The following is a 21,790-nucleotide window of genomic DNA, read 5'->3' as shown; positions in this document are numbered from 1 at the left end:
TACAGACAACACAACTGTTTGCTGAAAGTGAAAAGGAGAGGACTTGAAGAACTTACTGATGAAAATCAAAGACAACCACCTTCGGTATGGGTTATACCTCAACATAAACAAACAACAATCCTCACAACTGGACAAATAGGCAACATCATGATAAATGTAGAAAAGATTGAAGTTCTTGAGGAATTCATTTCACTTTGATCCACAGTCAATGCCCATGGAAAGAGTAGTAAAAAATCCAGTAACATTGGGTAAACCTACTGCGAAAGACCCCATTAAAGTACTAAAAAGCAAAGATATCACTTTGAGGACTGAGGTGTGCCTGATCCTCCATGGTAGTTTCAATTGCCTTATATGATATGAAAATTAGACAATGAATAAGAAAGATAAGAGAAGAATTGTTATCTTTAAATTGTGGTATTGACAAAAATATTTAATATACCATGCACTACCAGAGGAGTCCTGGTATGGCACCATAGGGTAAATACTCGCCCTCAAGGTCGGCAGTTCAAATTCACAAGCCACTCCTTGGAAAACCTATAAAGAGTCGTTATGAGGTTGAACCGACTCTATGACACTTAGCAACAACCAGAAGAACAAATAAATCTGTCTTGGACATAGCACAATCAGAATGCTCCTTAGAAGCATGACTTCCGTCTCATGTACTTTGGATATGTTATCAGGAGGGACCAGTCCCTGGAAAAGGACAGCATGCTTGGTAAAGTACAGGGTCAGTGAAATAGAGGAAGACCCTCAGTGAGATGGATTAACGCAGTAGCTACAACAATGGGCTGAAACACAGCGACAATTGTGAGGATAATGCACGGATGGACAATGTTTTGTTCTGTTGTACATAGGGTCTCTGTGAGTCAGAACAGACTCAACACCACCTCACAAACAACAACCTGTTACAAATCTCTAGAGAGTGTCGGTTTTGTGCTTGTTTGTTTGATCAGGCAATAAACCTAATTAGGTTCAGACTGAAAGTTCCGTTGTGTCTTGTGTGGGCAGTGATTCTAATTTCAGCTCAGTTCTTAAAGCCTTTGGTATGCTGCTTTGGGTATGTGCCACTTAAGGAGTGGTCTGAGATCTGGGCTGTGGTTACATATCAGTTCTGTTCTCAAAGCTTTTGCTGTGTTGGTTTGGGTCTGATCCATGCATGCACTTGTGTGAGTTCATGAGCAGAATTCTAGAATTCACTTCGCTAGCTCTCTTCTTTCCACATTATCTGGCCAAAGGCTCCCTTTTCCCAGTTCTTCAGACCAACAAGATGTGATTACTACATGAATTTTAGCAGCCCATACCACTGCCTCCTTCTTGAGCTCTGTGATTGGGTCAGACATCAGATCAATACTGTGAGAAAATAAAAAGAAGAAAAAGAAAACTGGGAAATTCATTCCTTTGCAAATCACATCAAGTTTCAACTTACCCCATACTCTGCCTACTCTCACCTAGTTTTCAGAGTCCTCAGGTAGTAGTTTTGTAATTTTTTTCAGAGTTTTTAGTTGTAATGAGAAAGAGAGGTAGGCTGTGGTGGAATTATTACACTGTATCAAAAATGGAGTTTTAGTGTACAACAAACAGTATGTTTTCAAGGAGCTTGAAGAGCAAAAGAAGAGAGCAAGATAATAAATTGGTAGAACTCAGGATGGACAAAAGAATGAGTTAGGAAAATTGCTTAAAGGTCCAGGAGAGGGAGAAGAATGCATACTCAAGAAGGAGATGGGACTCAGAACTTAAATGGTGTGTTTGACTTGGAAGAGAAGTGAGATATTTCTTTCTCTGAGATGGAGAAGAAAGGTGTCTTAGTTACCTAGTGCTGCTATAAGAGAAATGCCACAAATAGGTAGCTTTAACAAACAAATATTTATTTTCTCACTGCTCTGAAGACTAGACATCTGAATTCAAGGGCCAGCTTTGTTAGATGCTGTCGAGTTAGTAGCGCCAACTCACAGTGACCTGTCCTGTGCCTTCCTCCTGATTGTGATGTTTGAGCTCTTTGTTGTTGTCACTGTCTCGATCCATCTCATTGGAGTTCTTCCTCTTTGTCACTGACCCTCCGCTTTACCAAGCATGATGTCCTTCTCCAGGGACTGGTCCCTCCTGACAACATGTCCAATGTACGAGAGACAAAGTCTGGCTTCTAAGGAGCATTCTGTCTGTACTAGTGCCAGCTCTAGGGGAAGACTTGCTCTGTGTGTCAGATCCTTGTCTCTTTTCAGGTTCTCTTCCTTGGGTCCTCAGTGGTCTCCGTGTGGTGTGGCATGTACCTTCCTCTCCTTTTGTGCTTGCTTTCCCATACCTATTGTGTTCTTTTTGTGTCTTGGGGGGAATTAATTTAAGACACACTCTACACTGATATGGTCTCATTAATGTAACAAATAAAGTCTTATTCTCAAATGGGATTACATCCACAGATGTAGGGGTTTAAGATCTCTGGCATATAGTTGGGGCGAGGGGAGGGTACAATCCATTTCATAATAGGAGGTGAAGATGAATGACAATCCCTGGACATTTTGAGGTAAAGTGAAAGAAAGTGAGTTGACAGACACATGAAAGAAATTGGGTTGGGGTCCAGGACTGAGAAAGAAGTCATTAGCTAATCAAAACCTTTTGGAATTTTAGAATCTGAGTTCAGCTGCAATGTTAGCATCCTTTAATCTCTAAGCGAGACACATCATCATTCTTACACCCTCTAAGCCACCACCCTAGAGCGAAATGTCTGAGCAGAACTCGTCAGGAGAGAACAAGGTCTAAGCTTGAGTAACATGTGCATTGCATATTCTCTGCATTTCTAGAATTGAATATGGCTTTGGAAAAAATAACCCCATACAATTATGATATGTGGACTACAGAAGAAAGGAAAAGCGAGCAATGTTCTGGGAATCCTGCCCAGATCTTTTATGATTCTGAGTAGTAAAGTTGCAGCATGCCACATGAAAAGTTGTTTGGCAGAGAGTGCGTTGAAGCAATACTCAGTCACGGCCTCTCCCACATCCATTTCATTTTTTGCCAACATTACCATTATTAATGAAGAGTGGCTGGGTCTCATGGCAGTTTTGAGTTAATTCTGATGTAATTGTTCATTATCTGTCTTGTAATCATTTTCGTGCTGTTCAAATTCCTCCCTTCAATTTCCTGAAACCAGATTCCCAGCACTCTTTGGTTCTTGGTGAACTGAAATGCTAAGTCATTTTTGATCAATTTTGTCTTGCCTTTCTCTTCTGAGTACTCAATGGTGTGCTTCTGCTGTTTGCAAAGAAACTTCAAAGACTGATGTTGATTCAATTTCTATGGTACAATTAATTATCAACATTTTCTCTCAGGCAAAGGTACAAATGACACACTTTTTCCATGTGTGGTTTGTGTGTTTGTATGCGTTCTCAGACTGTTTTTATTAAAACAAAGCCAGATCTACTTCCTGTGAGAATCAGTGTTCTGCTGTTAAGTGGTAGGGTATTGTGTTTTTATGTTAATGTCCCACAGATAGAACAGAAATGGGAAAGGTAGGTCAAATGCCTGAAACCAAACTCTTAGCTAGTTCAGAGTAGATCTGCTCCACAAGGTTTCCAATGTTGTCAGTTTAAGGAGACAGATTGCTACATCTTTCTCCCCAGGAGCAACTGGTGGGTTGAAATGATCTACTTTTTAAAATTTCAGCTTAGTATTTAAGTGTTTAGCTACCATGCCACCTGGAATAGATGTTGTTGTTGCTGGTGTTAGGAACTGTCGAGTCAGTTCTGACTCATAGTGACCCTGTATAGGGTTTCCAAGGAGCTGGAACCTCCAAACTCACGGCTCAACTCTACCTTGCAGACAAGTGCTTATCTACAGCGCCACCCCAGGACTGGATAGGATGGGTACTGACTAAAAATTCATCACCATGGTATTAATTAAAGTGGTCTCAGATGAAGCTGAGGACAAGGGAAGGAGAAGAATGCTTTGAAGGATGAAAAATGACTTGGAAATGGACTATCAACCACAAATTGCCAAGTTGATGAGCTTAAAATTAGTAATGTGCTGAGCAATGATCTCCTCTTGACTTTGGTGAGGTTTTAATACATGTTTCAATCACCCAGGGAATCTTGATTTTTAAAAGTGAATTCCAATGTCAAACTAAATACGACACGATTCTCATTAATGAGTTTTTGTCTCATACGTCAGAATCTAATGGATGGGTTTATAGACTGTAGAAAAAAACTGAGTTGTAGACTTCTACAACTGAAAAAAACAACAACTTGTGATCATCTAGTTTAATGTCTTTATTTTATAACTGGAAGTTGAAACTTAACAGGAATTAAGCAACTTGCTAAAGGTCACACAGTTAGTTACTGACATCACCAAAATTCAGACTCATTTATGTGTTTTCTGTTCTATTGTAGAGTTTCATAGTTATTGCCTTTAGATATGGAGGTAGTGGAATGTGGAGAAAAGGGAGAGGTTACAGAGAGAAAGTTCCCTGAATAGGAATCAGTTTCTCAGAAGGGAATGGCTGATAGGTGTTGATGCTAATAATTACAGATGTTGATGCTAAGATGTTCACTCACTCAGGGGATACCTGGTGATCCTTAGTCCTAAGAGAGGTCCAGGAATTCAGAGACTCCAAAGCCTCTTCCATAGTTGCAGTAATGACAGACCAGGGTTTCATTAGCTCCCAGCACAAATTTTTATGTATGCTTCCTGCTTGTATACCCTTCAACCCAAGGAGCCAAACACACACAACTAATGGTCTGATTATAATGCACACATGTTACAAACTGAGTCATAAGATTTCATAGGTGCCCTTGATCTTGATTCGTGTGAAAGTTTTCCCTTGCAAACAATCTCCAAATGAATCTTTAATGAAAAATGCATGTGACATTTAACTAAATTGAAAAATGTGTATTTTCGCTACATTTTTCAATGGCTACCTTCTTTCCAGAATCCTGGTGTGGCACTGCAGGATAATATACTGGACCACAAGGTCGGTTTGTACAGCAAGGTCAGCGGTTCAAGCCCACGAACTGCTCCTCAGAAACCCTAGACACAGTTGCTATGAGTTGGAACCAACTTAATGGCACTTAACAATCTTCTCTTCTACAAATACATTCACTCTTATTAACATGAAGCAGTTTAATGAAGACCAACCTAGGTATGAATAGTTTCTCCGGTGTCATGAGGCAGTATTCTTAGCCAGTGTTATGAAATTAGGATGGTTCATTAGATGCTTTCCAAGGCAGGAAAGAAGGAAGGCCTGGGGATCTACTTGCAAAAATTAGCCAATGAAAACTCTATGGATAACAACAAATGACTGTAAGATAGAGTGCTAGAAGGTGAGCCCCTAAGTTGGAAGGCACACAAAATATACAACAGCTACCAACAATGGGCTTGAGAATCCCAACAGTGAAGATGCTGCAGGACCAGGAAACATTTTGTTCTGTTGTTTATGAGTCACTAGTGGTCTGAGCTAACTTGACAGCAGCTACCGACATTGTTATTGTTGATGTTAAGTATTGTCAAGTCGGTTCTGACTCATAGTGACCCTGTATAGGGTTTCCAGGATTCCTGGTGTGGCACTATAGGATCAGCACTAGACTTTGAACCACAAGGTTGGCAGTTCTAACCCACCAGCTGTTCCTTGGAAACCCTATACAGGGCCGCTATGAGTCAGAACCAACTCAATGGCACTTAACAACAATATAGGGTTTCCAAAGAGCACCTGGTAGGTTTGAACTGCTGACCTTTTGGTTAGCAGCACAGTGTTTATCCTACAGTACCACCACCTCAGGAACAACAACAGACCCCCAAACACATAACAGGCTTGATTTTTTTTTTTTTTTCCTATTCATAGCTGATTTTCTGAGAATCCAATAAAGTAATGCTTTGAAAACTTCACTGTTCCTATAAATTACCTGGGGAATTTTGTTAAAATGCAGATTCTGATTTAGTAACTGTGGAATGGGGCCTGAGATTTGCATTTGCAAACACCTCCATTGATGCTGATCTGTGGACCACACCATGGGTGTGGAGTGTCTAGATGACTCTAAGAATTCAATCTCAGGAACTGGAAGTATGAAAATTGAACTGGTCTACCTCAAACCACTAGCAACCCAGCAGGGCTATTAGAATGAGGCAAAAGTACTGATTCAGGCTGCAGAGAGTATTTTCTGGAATGTTCAGAGCACAGTGCCTATCCCATACTTCCCCTTCTTCCTTCTTCTGCGGCAGGAACCAGACTTAGGCCCTGTGGGCAATAGTTCAAGGAAAGATGGTAGCTCAGCTCTGCAAACAAAACAAAGACCCAAGACTCATTCATAAGCAGCCAGCCTAGAACACAGTTGCAAAACACAGTCCCCATGGAAATAAAACTACAACAAGCTGCAGAGTTTTAGGCAAGTTACTTTTTACCTCTTTCTGTATCTGAGTTCACACCTCCAAAATAATCTCTACAGTCATTTACAATTTCAAGTTCTGTGTTTATGGCCCTAGCAAACCTTCATAATTCAATCATTATAGTTTATTCCACTTTGTCCTGCTCCTCACCATGTGGGCCACAGACCTGCATCAATGGAGATTTTTGGAAATGCAAATCTCAAGACTCATTCCAAACTTATTGAATCAGAATTTGCATGTTAACAGGATCCCCAGGGGATTTGTAAGGATATGGAGGGTTTAAAAGCATTGTTTTATTGTAGGAACATTAGAGGTTTAAAAGCATTGTTTATTTTTCATTCTTAGGAAACCAGGTATGTAATAGAAAAAGAATCATCAAGTTATGTGTTTGGGGTTCTTGATAGATTAAAATAAACTAAATAATCTATTTGTTGTGATAGCTAGATTTCTATAGTGATACATAGAGTCCTGGTGTGGTGCTGCAGGTTAATGAGCTGGACTGCAAGGTCGGTTTGAACTGCAAGGTTGGGAGTTCAAGCTTACCAGCTGCCCCTTGGAAACCCTATACAGGGTTGCTATGAGACTTGATGGCACTAAACAACAACAACAACAACAACAATAATTTGGACCCGACTCGACAGTACTTACCAACAACAACATAGGGATACATAAGGAAGCCTGGTAGCATAGTGGATTACGAACTGAGCTGCTAACAGCAAGGTCAGTAGTTTGGGTCCACCAGTTGCTCCAAGGGAGAAAGATGAGACTTTCTGCTCCTGTAAAGATTTACAGCCTCGGAAACCCTATACAGGGTCATTATATCACAGGCACCCAATCATCACCACCACCATAGAGATACATATAGTGTTAGCTGCTATCAAGTGACTCCAGCTCATGGCAGCCCCATGAACAATAGAACAAAATGTTTCCTGGTCCCACACCATCTTCACTGTTCTTGGGATTCTTGAGCCTGTTGTTGCAGCTTTTGTGTATTTTGAGTGCCTTCCAACCTAGGGACTCATCTTCTATCACTCCATCTGACAGTCTTCTGTTGTAATCAGGTTTTTATTGGCTAATTATTAGAAGTAGATCCCCAGGCCTTTCCTCCTAGTCTCTCTTAGTATGAAAACACACATACACACACATATTGTGATATGCAAACATTTATAAATAACCTTTTTTTTTGCATACAGCTCCATCCTTTCAGTGCAGAAAAAAAGATAAGCTCTGTAAGTAATTGCATGCACTATCCAATAACTAGCTTGGAGCCCACCCCATGCTAGGCATCACTTGCATAGTAATAAGTCAAACACTGACACTTCTATTTTTGTAGAACTTATCATCAAGAAATAACAGCTTACAATAACTGGAAAATGAAGACCGTATCTTTGTTATTAAGACGGTTTAGGACATACCATAAATGTTCAAAACTTTTTTATTAGATTAAAACGATGACAGCAGAATGCCTGGGAACCACCTGAATACTATTTTGAAACTGTTTGAGTTGTTTGGACAAAACCCATCATGAAGCTGAGAAGAATGTGGTTACCATTTAATTTATTCTGCTTCTTCTCATGTTATCAAGGTTTGAAAAGTTTGGCAGGTTTTGTTTGTGACATATAACTTTCCAAATGCAATGTAACCATGTTTCTCATTGCACATAAATAATGTTTGGTTAAACATTGCCAAAACCTGTGGCTATATGACAGAGGAAGGGAAAAAAAAAGATTTCAGCAGAAAATAAAGCAAGACATTTGGTTGGAACTTGTTCTACTTTTGCTTTTCCCATATTGGTTTCTAACTTTGTTTCAAAATATTTGCAACAGAGGGGATACTTCCAGACCCCAGCCTTTTGATTAAGTGACAGTGAGTCAGATTCCGACCGCACCTTATCATTAATACTTTCTTTGCAAGTTAAATAATAGGAAGATGGAAAAATGTTGGCTCCATTCATTCAGAATGATTTGAAAACAGTAACCAAAGGAATATTGCAGAGCTAGAAGACATCTTAAAAAACAATCTACTCATGTTGGAAGGAGGATGGAGTGACTAGGGCAGAATCCTTCTCTCATTCTATCCATGAGGACAAGGAGTCCCAGAAACGAAAAATGACTTTCCTAAAGAAAACAAATGGAAACGCTTATAGAAGGATGCCTTTGGTTTTGTATAAAACTATATAGTGAAAGAAATACATGAATTTAATCTATTTTTAAAACCTAGTTTTTAATGTTGTTAGGAGTTACTGAGTCAGTTCCAATCCATAGCAACCATAAGTCTAGCAGGATGAAACCCTGCCCGGTCGTGCACCATCCTCACAATTGTTGTTGTGTTTGAGTCCATTGTTGCTGCCACTGTGTCATCCCATCTCATTGAGGGTCTTCCTCTTTTCCACTGACCCTCTACTTTACCAGGACATCATACAGGAAGAAAGCAAAAGGTCATTAAGAAGACAAGTAAAGAGGGAAAAACCAACATGGATGTCAAAAGAGATTCTAAAACTTGCTCTCCAGGGTAGAGATGTTAAAGTCAATGGAAGAAATGAGGAGGTAAAAGAGCTGAACAGAAAATTTCAAATGGCAGGTCAAGAAGACAAAGGCAAGTATTATAATGAAATGTGCAAAGGCCTGGAATTAGAAAAACAAAAGGGAAGCACATGCTCAGCATTTCTCAAGCTGAAAAAACTGGAGAAAAAAATTACGTCTTGACTTGCAATATTGAAAGATTATACGGGAAAAATGGACTCCTGATGTGGTGCTGTAGGATCTGCAATGGACTTCAAACAAAAAGACTGTCAGTTCAAACCCACCAGCTGCTCCTTTGAAACCCTGCACAGGGTTACTATGAGCAGGAACTGATTTGATGGCACTTACCAACACCAATGGGAAAAAGAAGATAACAGGAATTCACAGAATCCTAAAAACAAATGGACTATGTACAACTATTTCAAGAGATAGCATATTCTTGAAGGAAGAAGCCCAAGGTGCACTGAAAGCATTGGCAAAGAACAAGATCCAGGAAATGACGGAATACAAATTGAAATCTTTTAACAAACTAATGCATCATTGGAAGCATTCATTCGTTGATGCCAAGAAATTAGATGAAAACTACCTGGCCAACTGACTGGAAGAGGTCCACATTTGTGCCCATTCCAAAGAGAGGTGACTCAACAGAAGGTGGAAATCATCAGACAATATCATTAATATTGCAAGTAAAATTTTGCTACAGATAATACAAAAACAGCTGCAACCCTACATTAATAGAGAACTTCTAGAGGTTCAAGTCAGATTCAGAAGAGAACAGGGAACGAGGGATATCATTGCTGATGTCTGACGGATCTTGGCTGAAAGTAGACAATACCAGAAAGATATTTACCTGTGCTTTATTGACTACACAAAGGCTTTCAATTGTGTGGCTAAGAATGGGTATTCCAGAACAAGTAATTGTGCACATGAGGAACCTGTACATAGACCAACAAGCAATCGTTAGAACAGAACATGGGAACACTGAATGGTTTAAAATCAGGAAACGTGTGAGCCAGGGTTGTATTCTTTTACCATACTTATTCAGCCTGTATACTGAACAAATAACCCGAGAAGCTGGGCTATATGAGGAAGAATGTGCATCAGGATTAGAGAAAGACTCATGAACAACTTGCAATATGCAGATGACACAACCTTGCTTGCTGAAAGTGAAGAGGACTTAATACTTACTGAGGAAGATCAAAGACCACGGCCTTCAATATGGGTTGCATCTCAATATAAAGAAAACAAAAATCCTCGCCACTTGGACCAATAAAAAATCATTGTAATAACTGGAGCAAAGATTGAAGTTGTCAATGAATTCATTTTGCTTGAATCACCATGCCTGGAAGCAGCAGTCATTAAATCAAGTGACACATTGTACTAGGCAAATCTCCTGCACAAGACCTCTTTAAAGTGTGCAAGAGCAAAGATGTCAATTTGAGGACTAAGGTGTACCTTATCCAATCCATGGTATTTTCAATAGCCTCATATGCATGTGAAAGGCGGAGAATGAATAAGGAAGACTAGAAGAATTGATGTGTTTGAGCTATGGTGTTGGAGGAGAATATTGAAAGTACCATGGATTGCCAAAGAACAAACTAGTCTATGTTGGAAGAAGTACAGTCTAAATGCTCTTTAGAAGTCAGGATGATGAACTTTTGTCTCTCACACTTTAGATATATTATCAGGAGGGACCAGTCCCTGTAGAAGGACATTATGTTTGGTAAAGTGGAAGGGCATTGAAAAAGAGGAAGACCCCCAATGAGATGGATTGGCATAGTGTCAGCAGCAATGAACTCAAGTGTAACAATGGTTGTGAGGATGGTACAGAACCAGGCTGTGTTTCTTTCTGTTGCACGTAGGGTTGCTATGAGTTGGAACTGACTTAACAACAACTACTTTACCAAGCATGATTATTTTTCTCTAGAATCTGGTCTCTTCTGACCACATGTCCAAAGTAAGTGAGACAATATCTTACTATCTTTGCTTCTAACGAGTTATACTTCTTTCACGACATATCTGTTCATACTTCTGATGTGTTGTTGTTGTTGTGTGCTGTGGAGTTAGTCCTGACTCATAGCGACCCTGTACAGAGTTTCCGAGGCTGTAAATCTATATGGGAGCAGAAAGCCTCATCTTTCTCCCATGGAGCAGCTGGTAGTTTTGAACTGCTGACTCTGAGTTTAGTAGCCCAATTCGTAACCACTACGCTACCAGAGCTCCTCCATGAGTATAGGTCAAGTTCATACACTAACTCCACGAGTATAGGTCAAGTTCATCAAATTGTAACAATTTACCTGTATTTCCTTTATTAAAAAATGTTTTGTTCTTTTTTATCTTCCTCTAGTCAAATTCTGATTATCAAGCCATCGAGGCTAGGTCAAATGGGTACTGTCTGCAAGTTTGGGTGTTCTTGTGTGCCTCCTCGCACTCCATATCAGCTGGATGCTTCACTTTCAGCTCTAGCCCTCCGTGGCTATGTCCTGGTCCATGGGCTCAGGTGTCCCCAGGTCTCACTACACTTTGGACCAACCAGCCCTTCTTCTCTCTCACATCTCCAGGTCAATGCGAGTCTGTGGAACGTGGTTGAACTCAGTCCATTTCTTCTTTGCTGCCTTTCCCCCTCTTCCACGAACCAGTAGACCAATGTGGTCATCAGCAAGCTTATATGTCTGTTCATGTGTTCCCTTTGAGTTTCAGTCTTAGAGGAAGGTTTGTCCTGAAGGAACTTAATTGTTTGCCTTGATGGCTCCCCGGCGAACAACTTGGTTATTTTTGTAGTAGCCAGTCATACTGCCATTTTTGTTTTGGGTTTTTCCTGATGATCTTTCTTTGAAGATGTATCTTCTGTTGCTCTAGCTGTTCCAGGCTGGTCTGCTTGTCTTTTCTAGTGGGAATGTCCTACCTCAGAAGGTTCTAGATGGGGCTCAGGATTCCACCTAAGATCTTATGTACTGCAAAGGCTTTGCACTAGGCCTATTTCACTGGGCAAGTCATAGAACCCCTTTTAGGTATTGCAATCAGTCATAGGCCGAAGACGGGCTTACAAGTTTTCTGTAATCATGTTTCCTGACATTCCTTTCTATCCAACTCAAGTGACCATTTTACAATGGTATGCTAGGGAAACCAATATTCATAAGACAGTCAAGCCTCTTAGTATTATTTCCCCTCTTCAAACTATGCCTAGATCCCTGTATCACAGAGCCCTGCTGTTTCAAGGGTGAGCATACATCACTATTTACCTCTGTCCCATTTAGCCCATGCCAACCTGTGTAAGTGTTCCCCTATCTACCTTGTTCTTCCACTTGCTCTGCCTTCTTGTGTATTGCCATCCCCAACACCTGAACTATGTATGTCCTGCTATCACAGATTTTTAATGAGCCTTCCTCCCATCCTGATGCCACATTCTTCTACATGTAATTCAGCTTATTGGATTATTTGCTTAGTTTAGACACTGAATAAATTTGATGAAAGGCTACAACCCTGATGCACATCTTTCCTGATTTAAAACCATTTAATATTGCCTTGCTCTGTTCTAACAACTGCCTGTTGGTCTATGTTAGAGGTTCCTCATAAGCATAATTAAGTGTTCTGGAATAGCCATTCTTCACAAAGCATAGTTTGTTATGATCCAGGGCATTGACTGCCTTTGCATAGTCAATACTTCCTGGTATTCTCTGCTTTCAGCTAAGCTCCATCTCATGACTGCAATGATATCCCTTAGTCCACAACCTCTTCTGGCTTACATTGCTGTCAATGTACCATTGTAAACATTTGTGATATTAATTATATTGTTTGATAATTTCTGAATTCTGTTGAGTCATCTTTTCCATACATCTTTCCATATGGATCTTTTCCATACAGTTTGCCAGGTAGCTGTCATTCCAATTTCTTAGCATAGGTGAGTGAGTGCTTTGAGCGCTACATCAAATGTTGAAACATATCAGTTGGTGTTCCATCCATTCCTGGTGGTGGTGGCTGTGTACCATGGAGTCAGTTCCAACTCATAGTGACCCTGTACAGGGTTTCCAAGGCTATAAATCTTTACGGGAGCAGAACGCCTCATCTTTCTCCTGCAGAACAGCTGGTAGTTTTGAACTGCTGACCTTGAGGTTTTGAACTGCTGAGCCCGATTCGTAACCACTACACTACCAGAGCTCTGGAAGCTTATTTTTTGCTAATGTCTTGAGTGCAGCTTAACTTCTTCCTTCAATACCATTCCTGGGTCAGTTTGTCATACTATGGTGGCTTATGTGTTACTGTGATGCTGTGAGATATGCCACTGGTATTTCCAATATCAGCTGAGTCACCCATGGTGGACAGGTCTCAGCAGAGCTTTGAGACTAAACCAGACTAGGAAGAGGTGTTGCCCATTTGAAAGGGATTGTTCTTAGGTGCTGTCAAGTCGATTCTGACTCATAATGACCCTGTATAGGGTTTCTGAGGTGCGGCTGGTAGGTTTGACCCACCAACCTTGTGGTTAGGAGCCCAGTGCTTATTCTACAGTGCCATACCGCTGAAAATCTTAATGAATAGCAATGGAACAAAACCCAGGCACATAGCAAAAAAACTCTGAAACAGGTGATACTTATCTGTGGTATTCCAAATGTCGTTTTCCTTCCATTACTTATTTAAATGTTCCTCAGTTTCCTTTTCTCTAGCTCTACCTTGTTGATTTTCTGTCTACTTGTTCTATTGATTAAAAAAGTAAGAAAGAAGCATCAACAAAAAAGTTGATCATCATCCAGGTCACGTGGCAGAGTAGAACTGTGCGTCATACAGTTTTCAATGGAAGATTTTCAGTCGTAGATTGCCAGGCCTTTCTTCCAAAGTGCCTCTGGGTGGACTTGAACTGCCAACAATTTACATCACCCAGGGACTCCATAATTGTGAATGTGTCTGTTTCATCTGTCAGTTTTTGATTCATGAATCTCTTTCGTAAGGTGCCTTGGAGGTTCAAGCTCACCAGCTGCTCCTTAGAAACCCTATACAGGGTTGCTATGAGTCAGAACTGACTCGATGGCATTAAAAAACAATGTCTTCTTGGTTAATGTATGCTGTGACACTGTGGGTTAATACGTTGGACTGCAAGGTTGGTTGAACGGCAAGATCGGTTGAACCTCAAGGTCAGTGGTTCAAGCTCACCAATTGCTCTTTGGAAACCCTATACAGGATCACTATGAGTCAGAACAAACTCGACAACACTTAACAACAACAATGCATGTAATTGTCTGTTTTATCCCTGAGAATTTTCTCTGCTCTGAAGTCTACTTTGTCTCATTATTAATACAGCTACTCAAATTCTCTTTAAATAAGGGTTTCTATGATATATCATAAAGGAGCTCTGGTAGCGTAGTGGTTACGAATCGGGCTGCGAACCTTAAGGTCAGCGGTTTGAAACTATCAGCTGCTCCGCGGGAGAAAGATGAGGCTTTCTACTCCCGTAAAGATTTACACCCTCGGAAACCCTGTACAGGGTCGCTATGGGTCGGAACCGACTCGACGGCTCTTAACAACAACAACAACATGATATATCATAAAGATTTACAGACTCAGAAACCCCCCGTACAGGGTCGCTATAAATCGGAACCGACTCCACGGCACACAGCCACTAGCCACTATGATATGTATTTCCCTATTCTTTTAATCTTAATCTACCTGTATCATTATGTTTGAAGTCAGTTTCTTGTGGAAAGCATGTAATTGGATCATGGATTTATTTATTTATTTATTTTTTCACTACAATGTCTGTCTTCCTTTGGGAAGGGGTTTGGAATTGTTTCCTGGCATTTTGAATACAATGGCATGCCACTTCAGGTCTTATTTAAATTCTATGGGAAATTTTGAACAGAGAAACAATTGACTTGAGTCAGATTACAAATTTCAAGTCAATTTGGTTGATGGTGCCTGGTGGCCCGGTGGCTTATGTTATGGACTGCTAAAGGTTGGCAGTTTGAACCCACCAGCTGCTCCACAGGAGAAAGATGAGGCAATGTGCTTCTGTAAGGATTACAGTCCTTGGAACCCTATGGAACAACTGTACTCTGTCCTATAGGATTACGACGAGTTGCAATTGACCCGATATCAGTAGGTTCTTTCATTTTTAATGCCTTTGTGGTACTATTCAGACAAGTCCCTATTTGTACCACCCAGTGGTCATTTTGAGACCTGTTCATCCTTCAGCTCACAAAATCGATAGGGTGCTAATTTGGGTTAGACCTAAGCTTGTGTAATTCATGAGACATTGCTGTTGTTAAGTGTCATTGAATTAGTTCTGACTCATAGAGACCCTGCGTAGGTTTTCCAAGGAGTGCTGGTGGGCTTGGACCATCGACCTTGTGGTTCGCAGTTCAGCACTGACCGCTCAGCACTGCAGCAGGGTTCATAAATAACTCGATGCTTTCCTGGTCAATTTATCAAGGTCTCTCTCTTTGCTATCTCCATGATACTTTCTGATACCCTGAGACCTCTGTCCTCTCTCCAGGTTGCTGAGCTGCGATTTACTTGCTCTGCTACATATGTGCTTCCTTGGATTCCTGGTGTGGCATTGTAGGATCAGCACTAGATTGAGAACCACAAGGTCAGCAGTTCAAACCCACCAGCTGCTTCTTGAAAACCATATGATGTGGTACCAACTTGATGGCACTAAACAAGTACTCTCATGAATACTGGTGTGATGCTGTAGGATAAGCACTGAACTGCTAACCATTACAGCTATGCACTTTCTAGGTGGTACCCACATCCAGGACCATCTAGGGCCAAGCAATGGGGGTTTGTCTCACCTTCTTGACTTCACAGTCCTTCCCATCTGTGAGGAGTCTTCTTCCTGAGAGTTTTGGATGCTTATATGCCACTGGTGAGTCAGTGGGTTAAGCATGAGGTAGTTAACGGAAAGGTTGGCTGTCAAACCCACCAGCCATTCAGCGGGAGAAAGATGAGCTTGTCTGATCCTATAAAAATGTACATTTCTGTCCTATAGACTTTTTGTTCTATACAATTGCTGTCCTATAGAACTGCTATGAGCCACAATTGACTACACAGCAGTGGGTTTGGATGTGCTTGTTTTATAAGCCACTGGACCCTGAGGAATGAGCGAATGGAAAATCCCTTTCCTCCTGCTAGAATGAGAGGGTTTCTCTAGGAGATCACTCTGGCTGTGTCAGTGCCCACTTTTGGATTTAGGATGCCTTCAGTCCAGCTTTTAAAAGGATAAACTGATTCACGGATGGTTTAGTGGTAATTAGAATCCTAATCTTCTTCCCCAAGCCACCTCCTGTTGTTGCTCACTAGCCAGTCGATTCAGACTCACAGCGACTCCATAGGACCGAGTCGAACTGCCACAGGGTTTCCCAGACCCTGTTGTGATGCTATAGGATGAGCATTGAACTGGTACCCTCAGTGTTGGTGGTTCAAACCCACCAGCTGCTCTTGAAAAACCTAGGTTGATGTTAAGTGTTTTTGAGTTGGTTCTGACTCATAGCAACCCTGTATAGGGTTTCCGAGGAGCAGCTGGTGAGCTTGAACCATGAACCTTGTGGTTCACAGTCCAGTGCTGATCATACAGTGCCACACCAGGAGTCTGAAAACCCTATACAGGGTTGCTGTGAGTCGGAACCAATTCAAGGGCACACAGCAATAACAACAAAACAACCTTTACTAATCAAAGCAAGCTACCATCTTTCTCCATCAGAGTGCCTGGTGAGTTCTAAATGTTTGGTTAGCAATAGTGCTACTTTTTGCATTTCAGTCTTCAAATAGCTGTTCCATGTATTCTGTTCAAGTTTTATAACTGTGTTCAGTGGGAGAGAGGGAGGAAATGTGCTTGTTCCATCTAACTGGAGATCAGCACTCCAAAAAGCTTTTTCAAAAATAACATGTACTTAGGTCTCAGCCCCAGCGATGCTGATTTAATTTGTTTGAGGTGGTATAAAAGCAACAGCACTTTTTAAAATTTTATTTTAAATGATTTTCCTTATGATTCTAATACACATCAAAAGCTAAGAGACCGTATTGTAAACAAAGATGTCTAAAGGCAGATCTTTCCTTTTAAAATGCACAGATACCTTTTACTGCTATCTATGCCACCCACAAGCAGCTCTGGTAGCGTAGTGGTTATGAATCCGGCTGCGAACCACAAGGTCAGCAGTTCAAAACTATCAGCTGCTCCGTGGGAGAAAAATGAGGCGTTCTGCTCCTGTAAAGATTTACAGCCTCAGAAACCCTGTTCAGGGTCGCTATGGGTTGGAACCGACTCCACGGCACTTAACAACAACAACATGCTATCCACTGTGAAGTCCTGATGTGGCACTGTAGGATAAGCACTTGACTGCCACCTACAAGGTTGGCACTTCAAACCCACCAGTTGCTCTTTGGAAACCCTACACAGGGTTGTGATGAGTTGGAACATACTCGATGGCATATAACAACAGCAGTGTCAGTCATTCTGTTGGATACTTTAGGACTTACTTCACTTATAGGATATGGTTCATACTCTTGGATAATAATATGCAGGCCTTGTCATTATGTAAAATATGTATTCTAGAAACCTGGAATGATAAGGACCGGGGCTTGAACTCTTTCTTGGACCCTCATTAGCTGTGTGATCTTCAACAACTTGTGGAACCTCTCCCAGCCTCAGTTTTGCACGTTGAAAATGCAGATAATAATAAGACCTACGTCAAAATGATGGTGGGATGATTAAATAAGGTAACGGAGGCAAAATACACATCATAGTGTCTGAAAATATAACAAATATTCAACAAGAGCTAGCTATTATTGCTGTTGTTAGTCACCACTCTGACTCATGGTAAGCATCTCCATGATAGCTGATATGCTCAAGTCCATTGTTGTGACCATGTGTATTTTGAGTGCCTTCTAACCTATACTAACGATGTGCCGTAGGGTTTTCACTGGTTGGGTTTTGGAAGTGAATCGCTCTTCCCAGTCTTAGTCTGGAAGCTCTCTTTAAATCCATCCACTGTAGGTGACCTTGCTAGCATTTGAAACACCAATGGCAGAGTTTCCATGGTGACAGCTATTATTACCATTCACATTTTTCAGGTGAGAATTTTGAGACTCAGACAGGTTAGGGACTTGCCCCAAGCTTCTTCCAAAATGCTTTCTTAAAGTTACATCATCCAGAAGCCAGATACTGCTGGAAACACTCTGAGAAGATTTTTTAAGATTGAAATCGTTCAGATACAGTTTGATCAAAAAGAGGTTTTATTCAATTTATCCAATATGTTCATGGACGACAAGGACGGATATGTGGGTTTCCCAGGACACTCAAGTTGCACTAATGGATGCTCATTGTTTCCAGTGCAGAATACTTATTCTTGAGACCTTTGCCATAGTTACACAGGATAAAGGAATTCCAGGCCAGAAACGTTCCCTTCTATCATTTGAGACTCAAGAACAATGATTTTGTATGTGTGAAAGTTCTTATACAGGATGCACATCGATTTTGGATCATGATCAAGAGCATCAAGTAAATGGTTGCTAAACATATCATCTACGTGTATGTACAGCATACAATATAAGATGGTATTTTAAATCATGGACAGTGCTTTATTATCTAGTACCTTTTACATTAACAAGAAATTTCTCCCACGTTTCCTAAATTAAGGGCTTCAAGTGATATTTTCATTTATTGACATCCCAAGATGTACTTTCAATTTTCTTTTCCAGTTTCTTCTTTCTCAGAACTCTTAGAACAGCAAAATGCATTTTACTTCTAGGCAGCAGAGTTCCTGGTAGTCTCCTAGGAGAATTTCTGTCATTACGAGTCCCTTTTTGAGAATCAGGAGTAGTGTCTTAAGTCTTACATTTTATCTGCCAGTTTATTAATAGGAATAGCTCTTAGGAGACCTTTGTTGCATCATGTAGCAGTATTCACGTCAGAGGGACATCATCTAAAATAAATGTAATTCACCTTTTAAAGCCATGCTGTTGAAATATTCACAAGCTGTAAATGTTTCCTAGGTCTGTATATGGAATAGGTGGAGGGAACTGCATGGTGGTAATAAATTGAGAAAGCAGCTAAATGTATCAGGGGAAATGACTCTACTGATGGTTACATGCTTGTTGTTGTTATTGTTATGAGCCATAGAGTCGGTTCTGACCCATAGTGACCCTGCATAGGCTTTCCAAGGAGCAGCTGGTGAGCTTGAACCGCCGACCTTGCGGTTCAAACCGACTTTGCAGTCCAGAGCATTCGTCCACAGGGCCACACCAGGACTCTAACATGGTAGATATTCATATTTTCCCAAATCCAAACTTGGCACTCAGAACCAATGCAACTTCTGTCAAATCCTTTCAGAGCAGCAGGGGATTTTTTTCACTATGTGGTTCTTGCATCTTTCATTTGCTCTTCTTGCTGTGTGCCATCAATTCATTTCCCACTCATGATGACCCTGTATAGGTTTCTGAGAGTGTCTGGTGGGTTTGAACTGCTGAACTTGTGGTTAGTAGTCCAATGCTTATCCTACAGCACCACATCTGGTTTCCCTATATTAACTCTGCATCTTAAAGATTTGGCTTTGGCAGACAAGTGTCCCACATTATCAACTGCACTTTATTCATGTCAGATTATAGAGTCCTGGTGTGGCACTGTAGGATCAGCATTGTGCTGCTAACCAGAAGGTCAGCAGTTCAGACCCACCAGCTGCTCCTTGTAAACCCTACAGAGAGTCACTGTGAGTCAGAACTGGTTTGACGGCACTTAACAACAACAACGTCAGATTACATGAGCCCAAGGAGTTGTTGAAATCATGGCCCAGGAAATAGGGTTTCCTTGTACATAGCATTGATAATAATCTAAAGGTCCCTTGATCGGAGGAGTCTTAGAAATGATCCATGACACCGTTTTAGTGAACCAAAGGTTTTCTTGGAGAAATGACTGAAAGCTTATGAAGCAGAATTAGAAGTCATTGGCTCTGGACTGGCTCCTACTATGTACACAGAATACATTGTACGGTGCACAAGGAGGGCAGATGGATCTTGAAACATAACACTTGTGCTTGAACAAAGGTTGGGACAGAAAACTTGTGTTTATATGAGTGCCACATTGTACTAGAAAAAATGACCAACAAGTCATGTTGAGTTTTGGTATTCATTTTCTAGCAGTAGAACATGGTGGTCTAGAAGTAGTTCTATCAGAAAAGGAAGAGAGAGTTATCCACAGTGGATCCTAATCCAAACCCTGTGAATTCCCCATTCTGTAGCACTGTTCCTGCCCATTCTTGCCATTTGGAAGATAATATGGGGTAGGCAGAAAAAGTAGATGTAACTAGAGTCTGTCTCAGACCTGCCAGACAAGGGATGCACCATTTCAGTTTTCCCATCTGTGAAACAAAACTACCCATTAAGTTATTATGAAAATTAAGAGATAAACATTCAAAAACATCCTTGACAACCATGAAGCTTTACACAGAGGTTGATAATAATGGGAAGAAGGACAAACATTTGTAATGTTAAACATTTATTGAACACTTATGATGTCTTGGTATGACACTGTAGGATAGGTGCTAGACTGCAAAGGCCGGTTTGACACATGAGGTCGGTGGTTCAAACTCATCAGCCATTCTTTGGAAACCCTATACAGAATCCCTGTGAGTAGGAACCGACTTGATGGCACTTAACAACAACAATATGAAGGTCCAGGTTCTGTGCTGAACACTTTCATACATTATCTCACTTTCTCCTTACTACAGCTTAAAGAGACAGGTGTCCCAGATGACGCAGGACCCCATGGAAGAACTCATGCTGTTTTTCTTCCAAAGCTATCTCTATTTTTCAAAGGAGAAAGCTGAGGATTAAAGGTCTAATGACCCACTCATTCATCCATCCATTCATTTGATGTCCAAATTCTTGCATTTAATTTTCTAAAATTGAGATTGCAAGTTCTTTGAAGGCAAAAAACATATATGTCTGTTTCACTTGTATGCATGGCAGGGATGTTTGAATGACTTTAGATTGGATAATTGTCACCTGGAGGCAATGGTGCCTCCAGGGACACCTGGTCATATCTGGAGGCATGTTTTTGTTGTCAACAATTTGAGGGAGTACCAGCAACTAGTGAACAGACAACACAGCCACTGTTAAACATCCCATAATACACAGGGCACCTTTGCAACAAAGAATTATTGGGTCTAAAATGTTTAAAGTTCCAAGGTTGAAAGCTCCTGATAAACGAAAAAGGAGGAGAATAAATTAATGTATGTGCTGTACCTGCTCCCAGGGCATGATGTTCCCACATAGTCCTAGTCAGTCTTCAGAAGATGAAGGCTCTTCATGTCTTTCTGATTCTGTCCCTCCCTCAACACCAGCCATTCATGTCCCTGTTGTAGTTAGGTGTCAGAGCAGAAAACGACTCCACATGGTTCTCTTGATTGTGCTTGTGAAAGCAAATCATCAGGTCTAGCTCACTGGGAGCTACTGGATGGATTTGAACTGCTGACCTTTCAGTTATCGGCTCAGTGCTTAACCATCGTGCCACCAGGACTCCAGATTGTGGGATTTCAGAAATGGAAAATGAAAGGAATCATGTTTTCACTCTTTTAGTACTCTACTAACTTTTTATGCCCAACTAAAGCAAAGGCAGTGAAATGTATTCAAGTTTAAGCAAAATAATACATTAATTTATTTGTGCAACCTAGTAATTGTTGTTCAACTACTTCTAAATTTGCCAATAGAAATAGCTGGTAATTTTACACAAACACACACGCGCACACACACACACACACACACACACACAATTCCATAATTAGCTTGTTGGCTGGGCGAACAGACACTTGAAATAATGTGTTGTTGTTGTTAAGTGCCATTGAATCATTTCTGACTCATAGCCACCCTGTATATGGTTTCTGAGGAGTGGTTGGTGGGTTTGAACTGCTGACCTT

Source organism: Chrysochloris asiatica, unplaced genomic scaffold (genome assembly GCF_000296735.1).
Source record: "Chrysochloris asiatica unplaced genomic scaffold, ChrAsi1.0 scaffold00040, whole genome shotgun sequence".
NCBI classification, from domain to species: domain Eukaryota; kingdom Metazoa; phylum Chordata; class Mammalia; order Afrosoricida; family Chrysochloridae; genus Chrysochloris; species Chrysochloris asiatica.
The sequence above is the reverse complement of the archived record's forward strand: the minus strand, read 5'-3'. Positions refer to the sequence as shown.